The sequence below is a fragment of the Anabas testudineus genome, chromosome 24 (assembly GCF_900324465.2).
Source record: "Anabas testudineus chromosome 24, fAnaTes1.2, whole genome shotgun sequence".
Lineage (NCBI taxonomy): Eukaryota > Metazoa > Chordata > Actinopteri > Anabantiformes > Anabantidae > Anabas > Anabas testudineus.
Window position 1 is genome coordinate 2,057,237 of NC_046632.1, and position 12,229 is coordinate 2,069,465.

Consider the following 12,229-nt stretch of genomic DNA (forward strand, 5'->3'; position numbering starts at 1 on the left):
CCTTTGTGGAGTACGCATATTTGTGCGAGGATTAAAGTGTCTCTTTTTCACTGGAGCACGGCCTCATTGTGCTGCTCTCGTTCATTTATCTAGAAAACATTCTAGTTCTGTCCTCAAATCCTATAAGCTGCTTTGCATGCACTGGAGCGTGCCCACCTCTCCTGCCAAGGCTGTAATTGTTTGTTTACTACCTTTTTAACCTGTCATCATGCGGTGTGTTCGTGCAGCAGAAAGACGTAAAAAGGTGCCTCTTATTGTTGCCGAAAGCCAGCTTAGGCTGTGCAATTAGGGTGACAGTGTTTTAATTGGTCATGTTAGAGATCAAGCTCCTGTCGGCACCTTGAGGCTTTGAAGATATCCCTACCATCTCCCACTCTGCTGATCCTGACCTTTGACCTCAGTGGGAGAGAAGAAAGCGAACAGTATTAGGGATCTGGTATCTTGTTAGAGATATTATTATACTGCAGATGCTCATCTCATGGAACATGCACACTCATGCTCGGTTCACTTGTTTAGAGCGTCCTTCCACTTCATTGGTATTTAGAACAGTCTGGACATATTCTGTTTTCCATTCCAGCAAATGAGATTTGTTGTTCTACATCTGTGAATTGGAATAGAAACAGAGCTTGGTGACTTCTCTAAAAATATCCTCCCTGTCTTGTGGTTTACAGCTCTGTTACTATAGGAGTAAATCCAAAAAACATACTGTGTAAATCAGAGGGAAAGTGTGCAGGAATGCAGGAAGTAGAAACACCTTTAATTACACTCATGAGAGTATGCTGACACTGACCTTGGTGACGTTGAAGTAGACAGTTTATTCCAGTGAAGGACAAGAGAAATCGGATGTTCAGTAAGTGAACCCCAGCGGTCTGCATGCTGACATTGTGCAGCAGTGGGGGTTTAAGGACTTACCTTGTTTGCTGAGGGGTTATATAAAAGTTAAGCCCCCTGACTCAGGAGCCACACTCCCCCCTACTGGTTTAGGATTACATCCCAAGAGCCGCTGCTTGTGTACCTGCCTTTGTGTTGGATTCAGAGCCTGCAGGACATAATGTGCATTCATACGCACATTGTTAATCATAGATCATGACACTGTACAAAACGCATGGCAGCAAACCTCTGCTTTTATTTTTCATTCGACTACCGCAACACTGTAGTACTGATACTAATAATAGCACTGCTACTACTATTTCAAATACTTTGTTAATGCACTAATGCTACCAACTACTAATATTTATAGTATATCTACTAAAATATTTACATTTTAATTCATCATTAATAGTTTGTCCCAATAACTCCTTAGCTTCTCTCCATTGGCTCCCTGTAAAATCCAGAACTGAATTTAAAATTCTTGTCCTCACTAATAAATCCCTTAATAATCAGGCTCCATCTTATCTTAAAGAACTCATAGTTCCATATCTTCCAAGCAGAACTCTCCGTTTTCAGACTGCAGGTTTACTTGTGGTTCCTAGAGTTTCCAAATGTAGAATGGGAGGCAGAGCCTTTAGCTACCAAGCCCCTCTCCTGTGGAACCAGCTCCCAGTTCAGGTTCTGGAGGCAGACACCGTCTCTACATTTAAGACTAGACTTAAAACTTTCCTTTTTTATAAAGCTTATAGTTAGAGATGGATCAGGTGACTCTGAACCATCTCTTAGTTATGCTGATATAGGTCAGTCTGCTGGGGGACCTCTACTGATACACTGAGCATCTCCTCTCTCCTCTCTCCTCTCATCTATCCATTGAATTGCTACTATTGCATGTCATTAACTTTGTTTTTTCTCTCTCCCGTAGTTGTGCTTCCTCTACATCTACACCAGTACCACAGTAAATCCTGTGCAGGTGGTACTGCTGTTAATATTAGGAATACAAGAACTACTCATGATTGTAGCATTGCACATGTACAATTGCTTCTTTACCATATATTAAACTGCACTGCTACTTTGATATAGTGTTACTGCTACTATAAATCCAAACTTGTGTGTTGTTTGTTACTACTACCATACTAATAAACATTTATGATTTGTACCCTTATTAGAAAAGTTACACAGTGTCAGCTGCTGCAATTTGACAATGTGTAATTTTATTACTACTACAAGTGTTTTTACCATTTTTACTGGGGCCAATCACAGTTATGTTATGCTGCTTTAACTACTGCGACATTCATTACCAGAATCAGTACTAATGTCATTGAAATCCTTAAAACTACTGCTACCACTTCCATTACTTCTATAAATTTCAGTACTTAATACAACTCCTATTTACACTTCTACTTATGTTACAATCATTAAGAGTGCGCTCTACTACCGTTTATCTTTCACTCCCAGTAGAACAGTTTTACTACAACAACTTCTATTACTGCTCTTAACAATCGAATGTTAGAGCTACCAGGCAGTGTATTCAAGGGGGTGGTGAATAATTGATTAGTGGGTAATTAATTTTTACAAACATTATTGACAGTTGACTGTGTGTGTGCTGTATTGATGACTTACCACACGTACCTGCTGTTCTACAGGTGCGCAGCGCTTCTAACCGGTACAGTACAGACACACACTGTGACACAGATCTGTCTGGTCCTGACACAGTCTCCAGCCTGGAGCAGCTGGAGGTTAAGTGCACTAATGGTTTCTGTGTGGTGCGAAGTTAAAATAAAAAAAAGAACACTTTTAATGTCGAAGAGATTTCTCCCTCTACCAGCATGTACAGTACATGCACATGCACTACAGGAAGTCATTTCCTGTTGTTGTTTCCACTTTGCATTTTCTCGCTGAATGTTTTATTCATTTCCTGGCATGTTGATTAAGTTAATGAAAGGAGGGATGGGAATAGAACTCATCATGTTTTATGGATCAAAGACACAATGAGGTCTTTGCTTCTTCGCCCCTGTGTTTTTCTCCCAATTAGCCGAGTGGCTGACACTGCCTGGCGGATGTTGTGCCCCTGCGGCTGATGGAGATCAATACTAGGCAGAGACACCCATGGGAGTTTTGTTCAGTGGGATGTCAGGGTCGTTTCTCTGATACCACACAGCCTGCTTAACATATTTATTATCATCTGCATCATCTTATCATGTTATACTTCTTTTCCCCGTGATTCGATCAAAACATTTTTTCACTTGTGCGTTTTCCCCACCGAGGCCTTGGATTACATCAAAGTTGCTGCGTTGTTACATGCTTCAAACTAATTAATGAGTTGATGTTGTGGGCTAATTAAAGTCAGCTGACACGGTTTTTGTATGTGTGCAAAAATACCTGCTCTGTATCTCTTTCTTGCAGTGTTAAAACAGCCTGGAGTTTTTAACGCCGGAGGGCAGGATCCCAGATAGTGTTTTGTGTAGCTGCAATTGAAACAGTTTATTTCATTATGTGAGTTCAATTTGAATACGGCTCATTTGACTTCACTGCTGCGCCGCTCATGAAGCACCTTGTCATAGAGAAGGTCAAATGCTAATAGAGGGAGCTCTAAATGAACTGTGTTGACAAAGTGGACTCTGTGAAGTTCTGCCAGTCTGCACTGAACTGAATGGGTACCTAATCTGTCTTTGGCACCGCTCTTTGTGAAACACTCGACACTGCCTGCAGAATTTTTATACAGATTAATGTGCTGTGTGAAGCTTACTGTCCACAGTCTGTCTGCTACATGTGGATAGCATCTCCTGTCCTTGTGTAATTATACTTGAATACACTGTTACGAGCTACTGCTGCATTCATTCAGGCATCTGTAAGGTAGGAGTTCATTCTTAATGAATCTCTGATTATTCTGGTTATGGTGTTTATGGACTTTTTGACGTAAAACAGACTAATATATATAATATACAGCCTAATAATTTTGTCTGTACTTGATAGGTTCCAGTGACACCATTTGGTGCCAGTGCAGGGAGGACAGTATGAAGCAAAGCAAAAAGTACCACTCCATCCATCTATTATCTCAGCTGCCTGTCCTTGTCATTGTCCTGTCATTGGGCGACAGGTCACCAGTCCATCACAGGGCAGACTTACAATGATTCATACTCACTTTCACACCTATGGAGAGAGGGTGGATTTGTTGGTATGCAATATGTACAGTTGTCATACTGGAAACCCAAGTTCGACTCCATATGCGTGAGTGTGCAGTTAGGTTTAGGCAATAAAAGTAGATTGGTGAAAGCTACAATGTGCAACTTAACATACAATGCAAAGAGTGCAGGCCTTTCATCATCTATAGTACAAAATACTGTAAAATGATTCTGCTAAGGCTCCCTGGAAGCCTCAGTGCATGAAGGCCAATAACAGAAACCACTGTTGATAGTTTTTGACCTTCAAGCCCGGAGACGTTGCATAGCATGATGTATTTAGGCTTGGGAGTACAGAACAGAAAACTCTATTACTCACACAGAACAATAATTCTGTGCAAGTACGCCCCTGAATACTGAAAGACGGTGAAAGCATGTTGTGTGGTCAGATGAGCCTATGCTGCAGCTTATCATAATGGACATCAGGTACTCAAAAGATGCAAAAACACGACAGACTTTATTTTTGGAAGGTGATTTTAGTTTTTGCTCGCTCTGCACCTCACAGTAATGGATATTTGAATTGAAACTTTAGCAGCATCAGTCTTACCAGTCCGTTTCTCAGTTAACCAACATTTGCCTGTAATTACAGAGTACATCACAACACTCTGCTGGGTGCCTTTGCTATTTTAAAGTGGCAACCGTTACCGATGCTGCTGCTGCTGCTGCTGCTGCTGGGGTGTGAGTGCACTGTCAGCTGGAAGCAGCCAGCTGAGGCTGGCTCCATCACTGCACCGCTCAACTGGGTCATGGAGGAGAAAAAAGCTGGAGGTGAAATGGCATGTTTTAATAAAGAAAGAAGTGAAAAAGCAAAGCGTGCAGTTATTCATTGAGCAGTATATTTTTTCACTGTGCAGTACTGCTTATACAGCAGTGCCTGTACCAGCAAGTTTCTCCTATAACGTAGGCTCATTACATAACATTCCACTGTGTCGCTTCAGCATCATGTTCCAGGTGGACCTCTGTCATATTGTTGTTACATTTTTAAGTTGATTGTGCAAAAGCAGATACAAGTGAGCTTAGGAGAAGAGTGTGATGAAAGAGATATTCATTTGGTGCTGATGCTACGACCTCTAAGAATTCTCTTTTTACATGCGACGCATGCATAAAAGGGTTAATGCTGAGAAATGTTTACCAGCTTGACCACAGTGTAGAGAGGAATAGTTCTGGCTGTTAATGCAAACTCAACACTTCCTACATGTTCACCTGTAGGTCAATTGATGTTAGGTCACCACAGTGTAACAAAGTGACCTGTCACTGGGAGATGGCTGCCCTACCAGCCAGACTTAAACCTGAGGCACAGCACGAAAGGTTATTTTAATTATCTCTACTCTTTTCAAACATGTAATTTACAATTTTGTATAATGTACAATACATGTTAATGTAACTTCATACACTGATGACGTTGGCTGTCATTCATCCGTCATATGACCTTCATTACAGAAGGCATCAGTAGATCACCGAGCACTGCTGCTGTGATGGACAGATAAATTAACTGGAAGATGTGATAGAGCAGCTGCCAAACAATTTTTCTAGGGGGCTCACAGGATAGCCATGTTGCTCACTGACAGATATTGTGAAAAACGTATACAGCAAATCAGAAGGAGGAATTATTGTCCATAGTGGACAATTCTGATCAACCCCACTTACACCTAATTGGTTTTTAAAAAGCAAGGGGGAGAGGAGACTTCTGTGTCCATATGTAATTAGTGTCAGCAGGTTATTTATACTATGTAATCACATATATAAAAGAAAAGAGTCATCATTATTGATGTACGGGTAATAAACACAGGACAGAAGACAAGAATATAAACAACTCTCCAAATCCATGGTGCAGGTCAGAACTCGAAAACATTTTTGAAACGTGGTTGAAGGGTAGGTGTTGTGTTTCCGTCTTCTGAAGCTAACCTGGATGTTGTGTCATGGCTTTGGTCTCAGTTTCAGAACTGTTACTGCATACCCCTAATGGTTTTATAATGACATTATCAGTGTTATGATTGTTTTGGTGATAATAAATGTCCAATACGCCAGCTGCCATAGGTTGGAGGACTTGTTGGTGGAAGGTGTGGCATGTGCAGGTTGTTGTGGTGGGTGTTCATGCAGTGAGTCCATTATTTTACTCCCTGAACCTAACCCTCGAAAAGCTTGAACCAGAGGTTTTACTTGATTAAAACTACCAATATTAGAAACATTTTTTAGAACCCCCTAATTTTAATCATGCCATGTTACCTCTTTACAAATATTGTAGAGAGAAAGTCAGCAGACAGAACAAACCACAGTAAGAAGCAGAAATATATAATATGAACAGAGAGAGAAAGAAGGAACCTGTGAGAGAGACAAAGAGAAAAGTATGTGGAGGCAGAAAACTGGAGCAGACACATCAGTGTTCCCGCAGTCCCCCGGCAAAGACTGCTGCTGTAGTCAGTTTAAGAGCCCTGCACAAAAGACTTAATTCTGATTGTCAGTATTAAGTAGGTTCGAAATGAAAGCTGACTAAATGTCTGGGTGACCAATTCATTGCATTGAGCCATTTTGAATATGCAGTAAGAATGAACACCGTCCCCGTGTTCAGAAGAGTAATTAGAGAGTTGACTGCTCTCTGCAACACAGAAAATAACGTGATCAGAAATCATAATCCATACTGAGCACAGGTGCAGTGGGTATTTAAACTAGTGGGAACGAAATAGCTAGCAGCGCCTAATGAGCAGGGCACGCTTCATTGTGACTGATGGCTTCCTGGTTGCTGATGCTTGAAAGAGGAATGCCAGAATCTCTACTGTAGGGGAACTGTCTTAAACAGCAGTGCTGCCGGTGGAGCTTCAGCCTATTAAGAGAGCCACTGTGAGGTTAACACAGGATGAGCACCTCATGCACAGGATCCTAGCGTCCCGCTCCCACTTCAGTCCGTGCTGAGCTGGAACCTGCTCCAGGTGCAGCATGCTCAACTCTCATTTTTCATTTCACAGTTACTTGAGCAGAACGTGGCAGAACAGGATCGGCTGGTCACCTGTTATACTAACTGTTCTACTTGGACACACCAGACATTTGTTGAAAAGCACTGTTTAGATGTGGGGCCTTCATCTGACATGGGGGCATTATGTACAAGTCATTTGCTGACATTGGTAACAGAAATAGACAGAACTGATTATCTCACAATCCTGATGTGTTGCAGCACAGATCACATGATCCACAGGTAGATGGACTGTCTTAATAAGTCTGTAACATAGAGTCAAACTGCTCCCACAACAGCTCAGTAAGGTGGAGATTCAGTGGCCGTGCTGGCCACTCCATTATATACAGAAATCCAGCTGGACTGCTTCTCACCTAAAGATGTCTTGCATTGTTTGGATCTGTGCTTTGGGTTATTGTCCCATTGCAGGACTGTGGAGGACTGGAAGCCATCTATATTGTGTCGCATTGCATAGTGAAGTTAAGAGCTGGCCTTTGCAGCAATCTGAACCTAACTTCACTAGCTGTTCCCATACCGTTGCAGTGACAGATGTGTAAAGATCAGTACACGCTGCACATTTATGTTATTTGTCATTTCCATAACCTCCAGCATGGAACAGTCGATGCTAAAAGCAGATCAGAGAATATTTGCTCCCAGATCGATGTGCAGTGTCATGAACTTTTAACCTCATTTTGTGCAGACAGAAGCTAGAACACCCGGAAAAGTAACTACAGCTTCAATAAAGTTTGGAGTGTACTCAACGAGTTCATAGACAGTGATTGATTGCTTATGTCTACTCTGTCTGTCTATCTTCCCGCAGGAGGTTGTGATGGCGAGGATGGGTTCTGAGCCTCAGGCAGCACAGAGGTGTGAAGATGGAGCCCTGACCTCAGGTGGTTCTTCCACCTCATAAACCTCACCCTATTCACTGTGAGTACTCCATCCCGCTGATGCGCTCGCCACAAAGACATCTGTGAGACGGCAAGTCATAAAGGATTTCACAAAATGTCAGAGCTGAAGATGAAGTCAGGGTAGGGAGTTAGGATTTTTTTAAAAACAGCCTGCTATTGAATGGATTGGGCTTTTGGAATAAAAGGTCATGTTATCGAAAACTCTTATTTTAAGGATCTTTAAGAACTGTCCATGAATCCAGCTCCTGACGTATAATAGAAAGGATTAATGTGTGGGAGGTCAGCTGAATCATCACGCAGACTCATACTAGACTATTCTTCAAAAACCTTAATAGTGTTTTTTTAGTTTTAAGTTAACATCTTTATTCAATCGTTTCCTGCCCTGTCTATGCTCTATGGAGTCTCTGATCAAGGCAAATGAGTTCAGAGTGATATGAACAAGTGCAGTCCACACAAATGTGTTTTTCAGTTTCATTTCTCTAGCCTCCAGCATGGAATAGTCAATGCTAAAAGCACAGCAGAGGGGATTTGGCTCCAGACGCATGTACAGTGTCGTGAACTTTAAACTTCATTGTGTGCGGATGGAAGTTGGAAATGATATATAACGGTATGAACAGTACAGTTAATGTTTAGGGAACGATAGCTATGTGGAACAGCACTTTGATTTAGATCAAATCATTGTGCATCGTCCACTACCCTGACCTCAATACGCGTACTCCACCAAGCTACATAAAGGGCACGCTGCTTCCTGCACTGCCATTGGAGTTTGGAGCTGAATGTAAATTGTAGGCAATTCAATTGTTTCTTGGGTTAAGTCTGAATCCTGAAAATATACAACTAAACTGAAATTCCAAATATGTTTCTATGGGGAGCACAGTTAAAAAACAATTTATATTATATATTTACCATATGTACACAATTAACATAAATGACAAGTCACAAGTAAGTTGATAATTAAATGAATTAAATCTACAGGTAAAATATTTTATCTGCTAATATCTACAACATCCTTTTCTTTTCCAACATCCAGATTCCTGACTCAAATGGTTTTTATGGTTGGATTCAGCCGCTCACAGTACTGCGTTAAGGTCAGGGGAAAGATTGTGGCTTAATAGAGAAAAATGTAACAGTCACACTTTTCTTTTCTTAAACCCAGGCTCAGGCATGGGACTCTCCACACCCATCCATCCACCCCAACCTTTCCATAAATGAATGTTTCGCTTCATTCTTTCAAAAGAACATGTTTCATCACAACATATAATACATACATATGTATAATAATTTTTAGCAAACAGGGCTGTTTTATTTTGAACATATTCTATTGCAGATTTGCCAAACCCTGGACTGCACTGGTACCAGGCCACGGAACATAAACTAGTGTTTTAAGAGAGAACACCATATTATTTGTTGAATATTTATATTACTATAACCAGTTTTTGTGGCAGTCTGTGCTGCATTTTCATTATATACAGTAATTGGTATGCCCCCAACAATCTACTAAGAACTGAAGATATAACCACAACAGAACACAGATCAGATAAATGTAGTCCATTTTTGTTTAGTTTCACTGTTTCACTGTCTCTCTCAGCATTAGCCTTAATACAGTATTTTACTATAGAATCAACCTTAAGGATAGAAATGATCCATCCAATAGGTTCATCTTTCTAGCAATACCACCAGTCATGGACAAATCTACTGATTATTTTACTTTTTAAACAAATGTATTATTAAAACTCATTTAGAAATTCAATGATTTGACTGATTTCTTATATTGTCATCATCAGCTCACAGGTTCACATTACTCTTTTGAAGAATATCCCTCAACTACTTCAAGTGACCGGTGGTCTGGAAAGTCAAACCACAATAGAAACTTGAACATCTGCTTCAGACACAAACAGGATTCGTCAACCAACTACGCTGTGCTAAAGCCGAATGGTTGAGAATAGCTGGGAGTAATGACATATTGATGAGTTTGGGGAAGGTAAACAGCAACAGCAACCAAGGACATGGACGTCAACATTAATCATAAGTCTGCTTTCTGCTATTTACTCTGGCTTGCCGGGGATGAGTGTGTGCTAGGTGGCTGCTTGGGAGCAAATCAAGAGGGACTGGCTTTTATTTAAGATGAATATTTTAGAAGTAGACAAGTGCGCGTCCACGGCAAGCACACTGTGTTCCTTGAAATTCTACTTTTCAGGGGCTCTTTTGTCAGGAAAGTTGACCCCAAAATGTCTTCCTCGAATTGTCTCCTCGGGCTGACAAGTTGGGGACAAGCAGCACAAGACAGGGATGTCCCCATACAATGAAAGCACTCACCCTACAGACAAACCATCTTACGAGGCATTGTTAGAAACGCCTGCTATCTGAATTGTGCTCTTTGAAACTGTACTGTAGCACTCATCTATTTATTACAATGTGTGACATGTGTAGTTAAAAACGCGTCTGTCCCTAGATGACAAGCATGCGACAGTAACGAACCCCGAAACAGCTTGTTCTTAAGATACTGTCAGCTTAGGTTTCTGACATTTCCAGCACACTGGTGCTGGTGCTGAGCCGGCCTCTCTTAATATCTTGTCATGTTGGGTTGTTGTCATGTTGTCCTCTCACCCATGTGACAAAATAGGTCACAGCCTTATATCCCTGCACCTCCGTTCATCAACATTCTTAACTTTAATGTCAGGTTAGCCAGAAAGTGCACAAGATGAGAATTTAAATCCCACCATGGATCTGTAATAACTTTGATCTTGTTAATAACTGTAACCTGAAAATACTACTTAAAGCACGTAACCATTTTCCCAGCCAAGTGACCCCTGCTGTGGGAGCTTAAATTAAGTACAAAAACATAAAATTGCACTTCACATTTTCAAAACTTACATCTCATTAATCATGACCAACAGAGGACATGTGTGAAATAAATATGCTTCTTGGCTAAATCACCACATTAAGGTCAGTTCTTTGTTCCACTTGCCCTCAGACAGACGTGCATGCACCTCTGTTTATACTATAACAAGGCATGTCTACACGCACAAGTACAGAACATGACCTCTGACAGCAAGTGACAGCAAAACAGAAGAGCTCTTTATGTAACAACCCAACCCAGTACATCCTTCTGTCTGATGCCTTCAGCACTCTGAAACAAAGTTGCGACAGAGGTGAAATAAGACTGAACAGTTAGTAAAAGACCAAGTAACACTGGTTTGAAGATTCCACAATTAGCAGATTAATTGGTAACAAGTCAGTGTATCATATAAAAGGAGCATCCATCAAACGCCCAGTCTTTAAAACAAAAACGGATCGTGGATCACCACTGAAGTGCAAAACTTCATAGGATAAACGTCGATAATAGAGAAGAACACAGGAGAGCACAAGACAGCAAAGAATGCCAGGAACATAGCCACACTTACATTTCTCATAGAGAAATGCAACATGAACATCTATTAGGATTCTGTGCTTTCTGTGTTATCAATGAATGACCAAATTCAGCATATAGTGAATGAAGGTTTTGGCAAATTAACAAATCATAGATTGTAGTTTAATTGTATTTTTGAAAAGGTTCCAACTATTTGAGGATATGTGGTTTGTAAACCATACTAAATAATATGAACTCAAAAGTTCCTGTTTAAGCCTGTACTTCTTAGCTCTATTTATGTCTGCCCCTGCAGACCCACTGTGCCACTGGCCATTTATTAGGAAGCATGTCTTGCTTTAAGAAGTGGCTCCAAGAAGAATGTTTCCATTAGTTTCCCATTAGTTTAAATATTATGCAAAGGAAATGAGCGTATATTTCCAGACACAATATAAATGCGAGGCGTGAGTGTGGAATGTGTATTGGAACAGGCAATAATTCAAGTGGGGAGAAAAACAACAGCCTCTTACCTACTGCTAAATTTTTCATTGTTATGTGATGCATTCAAGGACCAAATGTGGGGAGAGGAAATGAGACTGACACAGGGGAAGTGTTTTTTTTTTTGTTTTGTTTTTTTTTTCCAAGACAGATAAGAAGATGCTTTATCTTCCTCCTCTGAGTGGAATGGATGTGAGGTGAAACGATAGAGTGTAAGCGATGTTGTGGTGCTGAAAAATGAATCAAAGAATATCAGAACATTCATTCTGAATATTAAAGAGGAACTACAACAGGAACTTCATTAAACTGCAGCCCCAAATCATATGCATGAATAAATTAGCATGGCATAACAAACCTTAAAGGAACAGTTTAACATCTTTCTTTCGCTTGAAATCTTATTTTATTGCTATCAACCAATGTTTATTCATAAACACTTCCCTCCAAAAGTATTGGAACAGCGAGGCCACTTCCTTTCTCT

General features: G+C 40.6%; 1 protein-coding gene across 1 annotated transcript in view; it reads left to right on the forward strand.

Annotated features, from left to right (window-relative positions):
* The first annotated feature begins 7,814 nt into the window (after positions 1 to 7,814).
* The window catches only part of lrfn2b (leucine rich repeat and fibronectin type III domain containing 2b), a 48,081-nt gene continuing 43,666 nt past the window's right edge, over positions 7,815 to 12,229 (forward strand). The window contains exon 1 of the mRNA XM_026340822.1: positions 7,815 to 7,926. The gene's annotated coding sequence lies outside the window, so the exon portion shown is untranslated. The remainder of the gene's footprint in view (positions 7,927 to 12,229) is intronic.